The sequence below is a fragment of the Ceratotherium simum genome, chromosome 31 (genome assembly GCF_057802395.1).
Source record: "Ceratotherium simum simum isolate JZ-2026a chromosome 31, ASM5780239v1, whole genome shotgun sequence".
NCBI classification, from domain to species: domain Eukaryota; kingdom Metazoa; phylum Chordata; class Mammalia; order Perissodactyla; family Rhinocerotidae; genus Ceratotherium; species Ceratotherium simum.
The window spans coordinates 23142762-23158714 of NC_141930.1; the positions used below are offsets into that span (position 1 = coordinate 23142762).

Below are 15953 nucleotides of genomic sequence, written 5' to 3' on the forward strand. Positions count from 1 at the left end.
GATTAGCAATGATTGGGATGTCCGGGAGAAATACACTTTCAAAAGAAGCTCGGAAAGATGCTGTGGACCTCATCCCTAGCTGGGAGGGAGTTACAGGAACGATGAGAATGTTGACAGACAATCTGAGTTGAGATGCTTTTGTTTACCCCTATTTTTGACTGTCTGGAGAGACTGAGGGCCAAGGCTGTGATTTGCAGAAACCACAGCAAGTAAATGTGGCGGCTTAGTGCGTCTGGGCAGGAAGGGGGTGGGGTAGTGCTCCTCAGCCAGCCTGGGCTCTGGTGTAGCACAGAAGGTACCAGAAATTACTGTTTCTTGTGGGGTAAGGGGTGGTTATGAGTGCTGGGGAGCCTCAGAGGGGCTCATTTTGGCACAGGCTAAGTGACCCTGAATCCAAGGGCTCGTGGACCAGCCTCTCAAGACTCACAAATGACCTTGCAGAGTGAATTGTACTGTTGATACCGAACTAAGTGGGCTCGCCTCCTGGTGAGTTAAATAAGACTCTACATCAGTGGAAGTTGTCTAACAAACTAAAGTGTATTTGCAGCAAATAGGAGGCCATGAGGAATCATTTCCAAAGTCATGGCATCCCCGAACAAAGGAAAGCAAGAATTTTTATTTGGTTGCGGAATGAATATTCAAAAGGGAGAGGCGGGTATTCGCTTGCACAGGCTCAGTTGGAGAACATGCTTCCACATAAAGAGACCTGAGCTCCTCCTGAGAGATCTTTGCATTAAAAATAAGGCAAAGGTAATAGGCATATCTCTTGTGGTGAGGCTTGGTCAGTTTCAGGATGGCTGGTGGTTACATCTCCTTAGCATACAAAAGGAAAAGAAACAACTTGGAAAAACAGTTAATTGCTTCCAAACCCACCTATGAGTTTCTCCAGGCCCCTAGTTGGTGACACTATCAGAGCTGGACAGGGGCCTGCTCAGCAGCAGGGGGTGCTGGGCTCCCCAGGAGCATGGCCTGGCTGAGCGAACACACCGGGAGTTACACCAGCCAGGGCTTGAGCAGAAACACAGGCAGGACTCCATACTTAAGACTGGATCCACCTCGTCTCAGCAGTGACCAGCCAGAGGACAGCCAGGACCAGAGTCAGTGCAGGGGACCAGCCCAAGACTCACATGAGGCCAGCTCCCCTTCCCCTATTCTGACATCAGGAGGATGGGAAGCTTCCCCTGCAGCCAGCAACCATCTGGGGAAGGAGCAGGGGACAGTGGGGACGAATTGGTCTCTTCAGAGTGAAACTACATCCACAGACTCTTTAGCCAATGGAGATGATCTAGGCTGAAATAAACTGTGAGACTGCTAAATTTACCTCTCCCCCATCCTTGGCCCCAGCTCAGGTAAGTGGAGGCTGGTGAGGAGGAGTAGATCAGCTAGAGAAAATGAAAAGGTGCCATTTTATTTGTTTTTATGAACCCAATGTGTTAAATTGTGACATGTCAACTTGGAGGTCCAGAGGCTGTGAGAGGAGCAGTTTTAGCCGGAAACCAAGTGGTGGCCTGTGGCTCAGACAGAAAGGGGCATCACCATCCTCAACGGCCATAACGGCTCAAGGAGAGCTGAGCGTGCCTGAGAAGGGGTGGAGAGAGAGAAACAGTGGAAGGTCCAGATGGTAGCATGAGCCTGTTGACCCAGGGGGAAAAGCTAACCGGCCTGGAAGAATGCTACACGTGCTTCAACTCTGCTTTCAACTAACCGAATCATGCAAGTATGTTTCTGTGAGGATCCTAAATTTTGGAGCTCTAACCTTCCTAAATTGCCTGTGCTGAGTATCTGGAGATGCACTAGGATGATGGTAGAAATACTTTGTGTACATCAACCATTCTGAAGTGTTTGGTGAGGGTGTTCCATTGGCAGAATGGGGTGGGGAAAGGCTACAGAAGCAGGGAGAGGAAACTCTCCAGATGTCCAGAGGGGCCCAATGGCCAGCTCCCAACCAGACTGGACCAGGCAGCTACTCTCACTCCAGCTTCATCCCTTTTCTTCCTAGGGCTGAGGGATGTGGACATGGAGGACGTGGAAGAAAACTTCAAGATATCAGTTCTGCAGTGTTTGAGTGACTATTTACTCCTGTCCATAACATGCCCACATCCAGAATTGGGTTGAGACACTGAACTCTTCATTTTTAACTACCCTTGACAGATTTCTTTTCTTTGCGAATCAAGAACTGATCGCACTGTGCCTTTAGCCCTGGACTATCTGATCTACCTTTAATCATTTCACTAGCTGTTTTGATATCACACTTGCCTGACACATTAAAGCTTCCATAATGCCATCCAGGTCACCATCTCTATTAATGTAAGACCAAGCATAATTATGTTCTTTACTTTTCTTAGAAAGGAAAAAAAGCAAGGTCTAGTTTTTTAATGTATAATTTGCGTGTGGATACCTCCTCACTATGTATATACTTAATTATAGATTATAAAACCAATTATGTGTTCTGTGGTGTTTCCTTCTGAATCTAGTCCAGATAGTCTACATTAATCTTCACTACATCTTTGTGAGGTGTGGCCATAAAATCAATTATTTCCTTTTAATAGAAAGAAGAGAAGGGAAGTGGTTTGCCCAAGGTTACTCAGCAAATTATTGCTGGGACCCAGCATAAAGCCCAGGTCTCATGATTCCTGCTCTTGTGCTCAGTCCAGGAAACCTTGTTGTCCCCCAAACCATGACACCATTTCAGGAGTGGCTCCAGTTCAGTTAAGCAGGCAGACCTCCCTCTGAAGCATTCAGCTAGCCAGAGAGGATGCAGCCCACTGCATGGCCAGATCTGTCTTTACCCTTAGCAGCATAGACCAGAAAGCAGCATAGACTAAATAGACTACAGGACAACAAAGAAGCAGCCTCCCATCTCCACCCAGCACAACAGACCATGCCGAGCACCTCAGTCTCATAAACCCTTTGTCGTCACAACAGCAGCAAAAGCAGAGATGCAATGTACCCGTCAGTGACATTAATCTACTAAAAAATTGAGGGTATAATACACGCAAGGCCCTAAGATATTTCTCACGTATCATCCCATTTAATCCTCACAAAATGTTGTGTGTACATACAATTACCCTAACACACAGCTGGTGAGTGCCAGAGCCAGGATCTGAACTCGGGTCTAGCTTCAGCCTCCCTTGTTAGAGCAGGAGGCAGCATGAAGGACTTACAGGTGAGTCCTTACAGAGCGGGTCATTGCTGCTCATGGGGACGGGGGAGACAAATACGAGTAAATCATCTCAGAAGCCTGTTCAGTAGGGACCAGGAGATAAAGTAGAGTGGAAGCCCCTTGTGTCATCTCTTGGCCGTGGTACTAATTTAACTTTGTGACCTTGGCATAGTCAAGCTCTGTGTCAAAGTGATTCCATGGAGATATGAATGATTTCTGACTGAATGGACTCTTGGTGGGTAGAAAATGATGAACGCCACGTGGAGGAGGGGTTACAGGGCTATGCCTCTCAAGTGGGCTGGGCCTCTCACTTTTTATCACACTTTTCTCCTCATCACTGCTCCATTATAAGAGCCTCGAATAACCCCTCCAGATATACACTCCAGTGTAAATATGCAGAACATTCTGACACTTAAAAATATGTCCATAGCAAAGTAGGACAGGTTAGAATTACAGTGTAGCCTGCAGGCATAAGGGAGAGAAATGAGTAGGTAATACTTCACTTCCTGAAGCTACGAGGAATAGTTTCCCAGCCAATTGCTGCACAGGGAGGATAAAATTACTAACCAAATCAACAAACACATAGTCTAGAAAACAAATAAATTATTTCAACACTATTTCAGAAACCCATGTTTCATCGATGATAAATCACTGAGTGGAAGGAAAGCTATGAATACTGTACTTATTTAAAGACTCAATATATGACTCGATAGCTTCACAGTGATGTATTCATTTATTCAAAACTGCACCATCAAGTTATCTGAATGGGTAAGCCTCATTTACATATAATACGCCAAGCAGTGATAAATTAGAACTCGGAACATTCCAGTGCCTCAGTTCCCCAATGATAAACTCAACTAGTATCTTCCAGGTAAAGCAACAAATAAACCAAATGACTGTTTCCAAAGTTTACTGAAGAATCTTGCACTACATCCTCACTACCAAATGAAATTTTTGCCAAAGGACAATGTGTCGTGTTTATGATGCTCACCTCACAAGTGTCACAGGGCTGAGCACCCAACAAGCATCCTTTAATGCATAGGAAGATGGATTGTCACAAGTTTACCCCCAAGCCAATGCCATGGAACTGGATCTCTACAGTGTGATTTCATGATTTTGTGAGAATACACTCAGAGTGCTACACAGAGCACGTTCAAAGTTAATTCCAAAGCCAAACATAAGTGCTTGGGATTATTCATGCCTTGGCTGCACTTCATGAACGGAAATAATTAAAAGCTGACTGTAAACAGAGAGGCACATGGACTGCGGAGATAAACCGAGAGATCTGCCTTTGCTTCAGTCATTCTGTTTTCTTTTGTCCTTTTGCTTCTTTGGATGTTTACAGAGCTTTCTCCATTTGTTCCACGTAATGCCCGCTGAGGGACAGGATAGACAGCTTTATCCCCGTTCCTCAAATAAGGAATCTCACACCCTGAGATACAGACTTGGTCAAGGTGACCCCAGAAGGGGCAGAAAACAAAATAGATTTCAGCGCTTCTGTTTCCTCAGGCAGGGCTCTTTATATTGTCCCACCTCCATGGCATATTTTAGAGAATGCACCAATAGTTGGCACCATTCACTCATTCTACAAGTACACACTGAGAGCTCATTGCGTGCAGGAGACTATTTTAGGTACTGCAGTTAGAATGATGAACAACAGAAGGATCCTGCCTCCATGATACAAAGGGATTGATAATGCAACACGTAAATTGTGAAGGTTTATTCTTTTTCTTCTTTCGGCTTTCTACCCATAGGAGAAACTAGCAATTAGGGGATGGACTTCAAACACAAAAGATGATAAAAGGAGGACTACTTGCTTATTTGTTCGAGTCCTACTTTCCTGTTACTGAGAATTGGCTGTGGGCACACAACAGGATATACTTTGCTTCTTATACAATGCATATGTAAAATGGATCCAAATGAATATAATTAAATGTAGGATATTGACCAACCAATCTATTAAAGTGAATATTATTGAACATATATAATATTACATTATTTCAGTTTCTAAAACGGATTCTGACATCTTAAGAGGTTTTATTGTACACCTATGAAATATTTATAGAACTGTTCTGGGCAGCTGATAAATAACAGCAAATTGCAGACATACTTAGAAAGCTATTTGGAAAGACAGAATTCCATATATAGGCAGACCTTTTAAACAGTATGAAAGTTGAAATGTTTCTAACCTGAACAAAATAACCAAAATAATGAGTTATAAACAGAATAAACTGCAATAGAGCTCCATATACTAGAAATCGATCTTTCTAATGCTTGAGTTTATAAAACACAAAGAATACCCTTTTATTTAAAAAGGATTCATTTACACAAACAAATTTTTAATAAAATCTTCAGTTGTTCGGTAATGTGTTAATTTACTAGTTGCTTCCATTGTCTTTCCTTGTTTGGAGGTTTCTTTATCTGCCCTGAACAGTCTTAGCTGGAGACAACCTCAGAAATACAGAATACCGTTACAGGCTTCTTTTTAAAACAAGAAAAAATTAGCAGGGTCCATAGTTACAAAATTGCTGATAGGAAGAATGAGAACTCTATTTAGTTTGGGGATTAGAGGAGTGGTTGGGACTAGACGTTTTGGAGTAACCATGAAAAACACTTATTGCACTTCACAAATCCAAAGTCTAACATGCTTTGGGGAAGTACAATTTTTAAATATAAATACAGTTCACAAAGCGAGGTTCTAATTTATGAGGCTGGTTGCCTTAAGCCACAGAAGAACCCCAAACATAGGATTCTATAATTCTATGCACCTTGCTTATTTTTTTTCTTTAGTTTGCTAAATATTTCCTGATGTATGGAATAATACCTGCTGAAATTCTACAAGCCACAAAAATATTCTCAAGCTTAAAAAGCTATGTCCTGATTTTCAAGGCTGAGATCAGAACAAGTTGCTGAATCAGGTTTTCTAAATCGGAAAAGAGGGAGTGTAATGGGGAATCAATTGTAGCCATGGTTCAAAACAACAGCTAAATCAGCTCCAGGCAGGTACTGCTGCTTTTCAGGATGGCAAGGCCACTGCTCAAGGCAGGCAGCCTCAGTCAGGTCTTCTCTTAGCTGCCACCTTCTCCCTGAGGTGCCCTTCTGGAGCCATCCCTCTGGTCTCTCTGGGAGACAAAGCCATCATGTTTGATCAGAGCAGATGACTTTTGTTTAATTTTATTTGCAGATTCAAAGGAAAAGGGGCTTATTTTATTTCCAACACGGCAACTATTTCAGCATTCCTAACTTCCATACCCAATATTTGCTCGTGATCCACCATGACTTTGTGTTCCTTTGTTCTTCTTACTTTATATGTTCGTCATAGGTGATCTTTTCCAGACCCATGTTCACAATCGCCTATGGGTTAGGATGCCAAAATATACATCCCTATCTCCCTCCTGGACTCCACACCCATGTGTCCCACAGTCTACTAGACAAGTCTACCTGGATGCTTCATGTGCAAAATGGACATCTTCGTCTTCCTCTACCAATCTGCTCTTTCCCCTGCATTTTCTTTGTATTTCAGCAGACAGATGACCACCAACACAAATGTCTAAACCAGAAACCTGGGAGTCCTTGTCATTCTCTCTCACCTTGCCTCACCAAGTTCTGTACTGATTCTACCTATTTTTTTATATGGATACATTCTGTCCCGTCCTCATTGTCCATCCCTATTGTCACCATTTTAAATATCCGGCCTCCTATATTGCGGCAGCCTCCTAAATGGTCTCCTTTCTTCTAGCCTTACTTCCCTCTAATCTATTCTCCACCCTGAAGCCAAAGTCATATTTCTAAAATTCAAATCTGATTAGATCACTCTCCTGCCTAAAATACTTCAATGACAACCTATGGTATAGAGTAATGATTTTTCAATATTTTTGCCAGCAAGTTCATTCTTCTATATTTAAAGTACATCCAAGAGGTGGAAGTGGACTTGCTCTGGCTGAAGCAGAGGAGGTGAATCCCTGGGCCCCTTATGGCTCACACTGGACCCCACCTCCTCCCTGACCTCCCCACAAAACAGCTGACATCATCATAGCCTGAGGCCCTCTGTTTACCCTCTCATACTGATTCTTATCATCTCTCCCTGCCACCAACCCTGCATCTCCAAGTTTATTTGTGCCATATGTGAACTTTGAAGAAAAGAGTGACTCTGACCATAGTATAGAATATAGCGGTCTGTGCCCATACGTTTTTGTCCTTGCTTCAATCTGGACTGTGCCTACGAGCAGCAATAATCCTGGGAGCGCCCTTCATAACTGGGGGATTCTCAGTACTTCTCTCCTGTTTGAGATCTCCTGTTTCTAATGAGTTCCTTTTGTTTTTTTGGTTTTATTTGTCTGTTTTTTGTTTGTTCTCTTGTTTGGTGGAATAGATACTCCAAGTGTTTCATGAGAAAAAGTGAGTGTGTGTGTGCGCGCGCACGCGGTAAATTTTTGCATATCTTGCTTGTCTGAAAATGTCCTTATTACACCCTTACTGGATTGATAGTTTGATTTGGTCTATATTTTAAACAGGAAATAATTTTCCCTCTAATTTTCAGTTTCAGGAGCTTTTGTCTCCACTGTCCTCTAGCTTTCACTGTGCGTGAGGAAATATAAAGTCTTTCTAATTTTTGATCTTTTGTATTTGACCTGTGCTTTTCTTTTCTCTAGAAGCTTGTAGCATCCTCTAATTGTCCCAGTTGCTCTGGACTTTCACAGTGATGTGCCTTATTGTTGATTTATTTAGGCCATTGGAGCTTTTCAGTCTGACAACTCATGTCCTACTGTCCTAGATATCTTTCTTGAATTTTTTCATTGATTTCTTCCACCCCTTTTTCTAGAACTCCTATTAGTTGGATGTTGGAGATGGACTTTCTTAACTATTCTTCTAATTTTCATATCTTTTCTATCTTCCTTTCCTTTGCCTTCCATTCTACTTTACAGGAAAGAAATTTTATCAACTCTTACTGGTTTCTTTATTTCTGCTATGATGTTTTTAATTTCCAAGAGTTCAGTTTTGTTTTCTGCAATATTTTAGGCTTGTTCTTGTCTTGGTGTTGTAAAGTCTTTTTTTATTTCTCTTAGGATATTAATGATAGAGTCTTTTTCTCTCCTTTTTTTTTTTGGCACAGTCTATATTTCTCTATAATACTCTTGTTTTATTTCTGCTTTGTTTTGGTCGCTATACTTCATTTTAAAGGCTTTCTTTAGGTATCTGTAACCCTTGGATATCTGTTCATGGTTAAGAGTGAGAGATTAAAACAATGATCAGAACCATTGAGTCCACAGGAAGGGCTTGTCAATTTTGAGCTTCTCTGTCGAGTGATTTGGTTTGGATGTGTTCTCAACCTGGAACATCATAAAGTTTCTTTCCTCATAAAAGAACACTGAACTCAGTGTACATCTTAATCACACAGGCAATGAATCAGACCCCACCCTACTCCAGTGGAGCAGTAGGGTTGGTGGGGCCCTCTGTGCTCTACCCAACCACATACACTTCCAGAATCAGCGTAAAGTCCTCTCATCTATAAAACCTGCTTTGATGCCATCCTGCCCCCTAAACAAAATTAATTGCATCCTCCTTGATGCTTTCAGGACACCTTGCATATTACATTTATTTTAGAACCTATCAGGTTGCAATAACTTGCTTACGTATTCCCTTAAATTTTTATTTCCTTCACAGAAAGAGCTAGGTCTTTTTCAACTTGTAAACCTCTGTACTGGGCTAGTACTTGCTATGGGCTGAATTATGTCCCCTCCCCAAATTCATACATTAAAGCCCTAAATCCTCAATGTAATAGTATTTGGAGATGGGGCCTTTGGGAGATAATTTGGTTTAGATGGCATCAGAAGACGGGGGCCTCATGATGGTATTAGTGCCCTTATAAGAATAGATACCAGAGAGCTTGCTCTTGCTTTCTGTCTCTGTCACGTCAGCAAGAGCAAGAAGGCTGTCGATAAGCCAGAAAGAGGGCTCTAATCAGAGCCCAACCATGCAGGCACCCTGATCCCAGACTTCCAGCCTCCAGAACTGTGAGGAAATAAGTTTCTGTTGTTTAACCCATGCAGAATATGGTATTTTGTTATGATGAGCTGACTAATATACCTAACACAGAAAAGAATCCCATAACAATCCTGAATAAACTAAGATGAGGGCTACTACCCTGGATACAAATTCATAATGGCAGTAGGAAATTTGGTTCAGTGTGCCAAAAAGAAGAATATCATATTCCTGCTTTCCTAGGTTCACTTCCTTTTAGCATCTCTTTATAACTACATAGTAGTTCAGTGCATGGTTTCAGTATCAGATCTGAGTTTGACACTTACTAGTGGAAGGACCATGAGGAAATTCATCATTTATTTGTAGTTGTTTCCTTCTCTGTAAAAGGGTAACAATAGGTATATCTACCTCAAAGAGTTGTTTGGAAAATTAAAGGTACAGTGCTTAGAAGAGCTCTGGCAAAAATTATTTTCTCAAAAAATGGTAGTTTTTAACACTCAACCACCCACACCAGTATGCCACGGGAATTCTAACCAATAACCGGTGAATCAGAATATATCAGACTATTCCTGAGTTACCTCAAATAATCTGCCTCTTTAAAACCTCTTCAGAAACATTTTTGCTAATTGTCTGACTGAAAAAGAGGCTAGATATTTTTCACGCTTTGATTTTGTCCTAACATTTTGAGAATGAGAAATTTTCCTAAAAATGTTACGTTTCTTCTGAGAGCAAATGATTTGCTCTACCTGTCTGGCACTACTTCAGCTAAGCTGCAGGATGGCCAGTGTGAGGAGAGCCTTTGGGTAGTATGTTAACTGGTACAAATTCTAACTTCTCTTAAGAGACAGTGTGGATGATTTCTTTAATATTAAAGGCCAAAAGTTCTAGATGGAGATAATTCCATAGAAGGTGTTAAATAACATTATTGAGCTGCCATGAAAATTGCCAAGTAATAGTCCTCCCAAACCTTCCACAAGGGAGACAGTCATTTGTCAATGAGACTCAACGAGGTGAATATTAGAGAGTTATGCAAATTGCTCCAACATGAGACTTGAAAATTGTTATTTCTCTTTGAGATTCCTTGGATGTCTCTCTTTAGCAATTCAAACCATAAAGAGGTGCTTAAAAAAAGATGTGGTACCTTTTTTATCATGCATATATGAATACAAAAATTAAGTTGAAGGAAAAGAAAATGTATTGGTGTTATTACAAAGAAAGAAAATCCACTTTTCCCAAGAGGGATAATCTTGCAAATGCATTATTTTTTCCTTTCAAAAAAGATGTTTTTCTTTTTGCAGGTACTGGTGGAAAATCAGAATTATATTTAAATGAAGGTTCACTAAAAATACACATCTTTTAGGCATTCTCTGAATTTTTAAAACAGTTTGAAAAATTTAGTTAAGATCCTACAAAAGATAAAACAAAAGCATTCCTGTTAGGACCAAACGGCTTCACTGGTGAATTTTACCAAACATTCAAAGAACAATTAATATCAATCCTCAAACTCTTCGAAAAAACTGAAGAAGAAAAAATGCTTCCAAACTCCTTTTATGTGGCCAGCATTACCCTGATACCAAAACCAGACAAGGACACCACAAGAAAAGAGAATTACAGGCCAATGTCCCTGATGAACATGCATGCAAAAACCCTCAACAAAATATTAGCAAACTGAATTCACCAATACATTAAAAGGATCATACATCAGGATCAGGTGAGATTTATTCCAGGGATGCAAGGATGGTTCAACATCGCCAATTAATCAACATGATATACCACATTAACAAAATGAAAGATAAAAATTATATGATCATCTCAATAGATGCAGAAAAAGCATTTGACAAAATTCAACATTCATTTACGATAAAAACTCTCAACAAAGTGGGTATAGAGGGAATGTACCTCAACATAATGAAGGCCATATATGACAAGCCCACAGCTAACATCATACCCAATGGTGAAAAGCTTTCAGCTTTTCCTCTAAGATCAGGAACAAGACAAGGATGCCCACTCTTGCCACTTTTATTCAACATAGTATTGGAAGTCCTAGCCAGAAAAAAGTGGCAAGAAAAATAAATAAAAGGAATACAAATTAGAAAGAGAAATAAAATTGTCACTATTTGTTGATGACACGACTTCATATATAGAAAACTCTAGACTCCACCAAAACACTGTTAGAACTAACAAATGAATTCAATAAGTTGCAGGACATAAAACAACATGCAAAAATATGTTGCATTTCTATACACTAATAATGAACTATCAGAAAGAGAAATTAAGAAAACAATCCCATTTGCAATTGCATCAAAAAGAATAAAATACCTAGGAATAAATTTAACCAAGGCAGTGAAAGACCAGTACACTGAAAACTATAAGACATTTCTGAAAGAAATAGAAGACACAAAGAAATAGAAAGATATTCCACGTTAATGGATTGCAAGAATTAATAATGTCTATACTACACAAAACAATCTACAGATTCAACGCAATCCGTATCAAAATTCCAATGGCATTTTTCACAAAAATAAAACAATCCTAAAATTTGTGTGGAACCACAAAAGACTCCAAATAGCCAAAGCAATCTTGAGAAAGAAGAACAAAGCTGGAAGCTTCATGCTCCCTGATTTCAAACTATATTAAAAAGTTATTGGAATAACAACAGACACAAAGATCAATGGAACAGAATAGACAGCCCAGAAATAAACCCACGCCTATATGGCCAATTAATCTATTTACAAAGGAGGTGAGAATATACAATGAGGAAAGGACAGTCTCTTCAATAAATGGTGTTGGAAAAACTGGACAGCCACATGCAAAAGAATGAAAATAAACTACTATCTGACCTCATACACAAAAATTAGCTCAAAATGGATTAAAGACTTGAATATAAGACCTGAAACCATAAAACTCCTAGAAGAAAACATAGGCAGTAATTTCCTTGACATTGGTCTTGGCAATGATTTTTCAGGTCTGACTTTAAAAGGAAAGGCAACAAAAGCAACAATAAACAAGTGGGACCACATCAAACTAAAAAGCTTCTGCACAGGAAAGGAAATCATCAACAGAAATGAAAAGGCAACCTACTGAATGGGAGAAAATATTTGCAAATCATACATCCAATGAGGGGTTTAATATCCAAAATATATAAAGAACTCATACAACTTAATAGCAAAAGAAACAATCCAATTAAAAAATGGGCAAAGGACCTGAATAGACATTTTTCCAAAGAACACATAGATAGCCACAGATACGTGAAAACATGCTCAACATCACTAATCACCAGGGAAATGCAAATCACAACCACAATGAGATATCACCTCATATGTGTTAGAATGGCTATCATCAAAAGACAAGAAATAAGTGTTGGGGAGGATGTGGAGAAAAGAGAACCCTCGTGCACTGTTGGTGGGAATGTAAATTGGTGTAGCTACTATGGAAAATAGAGTGGAGGTTCCTCAGAAAATTAAAAGTTGAATTACCATATGATCCAGCAATTCCACTGCTGGGTATTTATCTGAAGAAAATGAAAAACACTAATTCAGAAAGATACACTCACCCCCATGTTCATTGCAGCATTATTTACAATAGCCAAGATATGGAAACAATCTAAGTGCCCATCGACGGATGAATGGATAAAGAAATGTGGGATATATACACAATGCAATAGTATTTAGCCATAAAAACAATGGAGTCTTTCCATTTGTGACAATATGAATGGACCTTGAGGATATTAAGTTAAGTGAAATAAGTCAGACAGAGAAAGACGAATACCATATAATTTCACATATATGTGGAACATCAAAAACAAAACAAAACAAAAAAAACAAATCAAAATAACAAACAAAAAAGCCAAGCACATAGACACAGAGAACAGATTGGTGGTTGCCAGAGGAAAGAGGGCGTGAGGGTGGGCAAAATGGGTGAAGGGAGTCAAAAGGTACAAACTTACAGTTATAAAATAAATAAGTCATGGGGATGTAGTGTATATCATGGTGACTATAGTTAATAATATTGTATTATATATTTGAAAGTTGCTAAGAGAGTAAATCTTAAAAGTTCTCATTACAAGAACATAATTTTTTAACTATGTATGGTGATAGATGGTAACTAGACTTATTGTGGTAATCGTTTGGCTGTGCATACAAATATCAAATCATTATGTTGTACTCCTGAAACTAATATAATATTATATGTCAATTATACCTCAATTTAAAAAACCATATTAAAGATGTTAAAAATAAAAAGCACTTCTGTTAGAAAATCTGGTAGCGATAGAAAGGCAATGAAGATTTTTCACATAAAGAAAATATTGTTTTAGCCAGTATAAAATCACTGTGTTATTTTTCTATGACTTCCTCGGTGGTGCTCACAAACAATCTTATATTTTCTATATGTCTAAAAATATGTTTATAACATGTGGCATCAGAACTGACATTGATTTCCATGAAACAATGAGAAGAATAAGCAAAGCAATGGCAGGCAGCTGACCACAGCCTATGATCAGTGTCCACACACCATACACTGGTCCTTAACTGGTGATAATTGGAAACATAGAACTCAATACCCACATGCTGTACATTGGTGTGTAATTAGTTACAGAAAATATCTCTTCATTTAATTTGCCTTACCCATGAGATGAGACCCACTGGAAAACATCCCAACCTCAAAGAATTCATAATCAAGTTAGGAAGAATAGAACATAAAAAGACAGAAACATATCCAACTAATAGTAATAAAAGCAGACTATGTGCTCTAAAAAAAATAAATAAATGAAATTCCCTATAGGTATTAGGAGTGTGGTCTTTCACTGCATGATTTAACTGACGCTGGGATATTTAATTACTTTGGGATTATTCGCCTGGTAGTGGGGTATATGATGATGAATTGGAGCAGAGTGACTGGAGGCACAAAGATCAATTAGGGTGTTGTTATTCTATTCTAAGCCAGAGGCAGTGAGCATCTGAATTTTGTAATATATTTTGAATGGGAAAGAAGAGTGGATATGAGAAATATTGTGAAAGAAAATTGAGACTGTGATGACTGATTTTTTATAAGTCCACAGAAAGATAAGAGTTGTGGTACAGTGAAGAATTACATAGACTTGATATAAAGGTTTCTACTTCCATAGTCACTAGAATGAGCAGACATCAGAAACAAAATGTCATTTTATTCAGCCATCAGAAGGACAGAAGGATGCTGTCTTCTGTAAAACTCCAGATTGAGTGACTCCTGTGGATTGCTCCTTGCTCAGGTAGACTGGGCATCTTAAATGGACCTATATTTAATGAAAGTCCACTATATACCTGGCTCAAGGTTAAGTACTTGGGGAAAATAGAAAATTAAGATCAAATTTATTTATTAGCATGGAGACTTTACAATTGTTTAAAAGGGATGGGGGACTATCTGGGCTCTGGCAACACTGAGAAGCCCCTTGTGATGCAGCACACCTGTTCCCTAGATGAAGTCCAGAGCAACGAGGTTCCAAGATGCCAAGATTGTCCACAGGTGTCATTTCTGCTTTCTCCCATGTGGTCTTTAAACCTTTAGTCTGACTTTCTCAGTCCTTTCACAAGTAGGTGAAACTGTGTTTTAAGGGCAGAGGAAAGAGGATGAAGAGACAATGAGAATGTCCCCAACTTCTGCCTGCGCTGTTACACTGAAACCATCCTCACTGAAGGCAGCAACAACCTTTGTCACTAAATTAATGGGCGCTTTTCTGCTTCCATAATAATCAGGTGTCTTCTGGTTACAAACGACAGAAAAGCAACTCAAATTGACTTAATAAAGAACAAATCCCTCGCAGTTTATTTCAGCCTAGATCATCTCCATTGGCTAAAGAGTCCATGGATGTAGTTTCACTCCTAAGAGACCAATTCATCCCCACTCTCCTCTGCTCCTCCCCCAGATGGTTGCTGGCTGTAGAGGAAGCTTCCCACCCTCCTGATGTCAGAACAGGGGAAGGGGCACTGGCCTCGTGTGAGGTTTTGGGCTGGTCCCCTGCACTGACTCTGGTCCTGGCTGTCCTCTGGCTGGTCTCTCGTGAGACGAGGTGGATCCAGTCTTAACTATGGAGTCCTGCCTGTGTTTCTGCTCAAGCCCTGGCTGGTGTAACTCCCTGTGCTCAGGGAGGTCACATACTGATTGTATCTGGGAACCAGTGGGTGGGGTTCACTCAACCCAAACCAAATGAATCAAGAGTAAGGGAGGCATGGTTCCCACAGGAAAACTAAAGTAATTACCAGAAGCACAGGGAATCCATACATTTCCACTTCAGCATTTATTTTATTTGACTTGACAGAAACATTTGACTGTGATGACCCATTCTTGAAATCTGGCCTTTTGTTGCTATCTTTGACATTGTTTTCTCTCACCTCTGCTACTTCTTCTCAGGCTTCTTTGCAGGATATACCTGACCCAGTTTATGCACTATCCCAAATTGTTTTAGGCCATCAGTTGCTTGCTCTGATTCTTAGCTGAAGAGAATCCACTGAGACTCTCACCATTCTATCATTTATGAAATTTTAGCTGCTAATGCCATTGCTTCATCTCCTAACACCATCCTGTCATCTCAGCCTCTCCCAGGGGTAGTGATTGAGCTGTGGCCAAGCCTCCATCATGCCCATTACTGGGAGAGCACTAGGAGCTCCAGCACTGAGGCTTGATGGGACTAAACCCATGGAGGCTCTGGCTTCCTCAGGGCTGCCTAGAAGGGCTGGGAGAGTTAACACCCTAAGAGGCAAATTTCAATCAATGAGAGGCAAGAAATGAAAGGGGCTGGAAGACAAATTGCATGCTCTTTCTCAGCTTTAGA

The 15953-nt window shown here is 40.0% G+C and overlaps 1 protein-coding gene across 3 annotated transcripts in view; it reads right to left on the reverse strand.

Annotated features, from left to right (window-relative positions):
- Nucleotides 1–15953, reverse strand: part of NKAIN3 (sodium/potassium transporting ATPase interacting 3) — a 627619-nt gene that overhangs the window by 228176 nt on the left and 383490 nt on the right. The gene's annotated exons all lie outside the window — the stretch shown is intronic.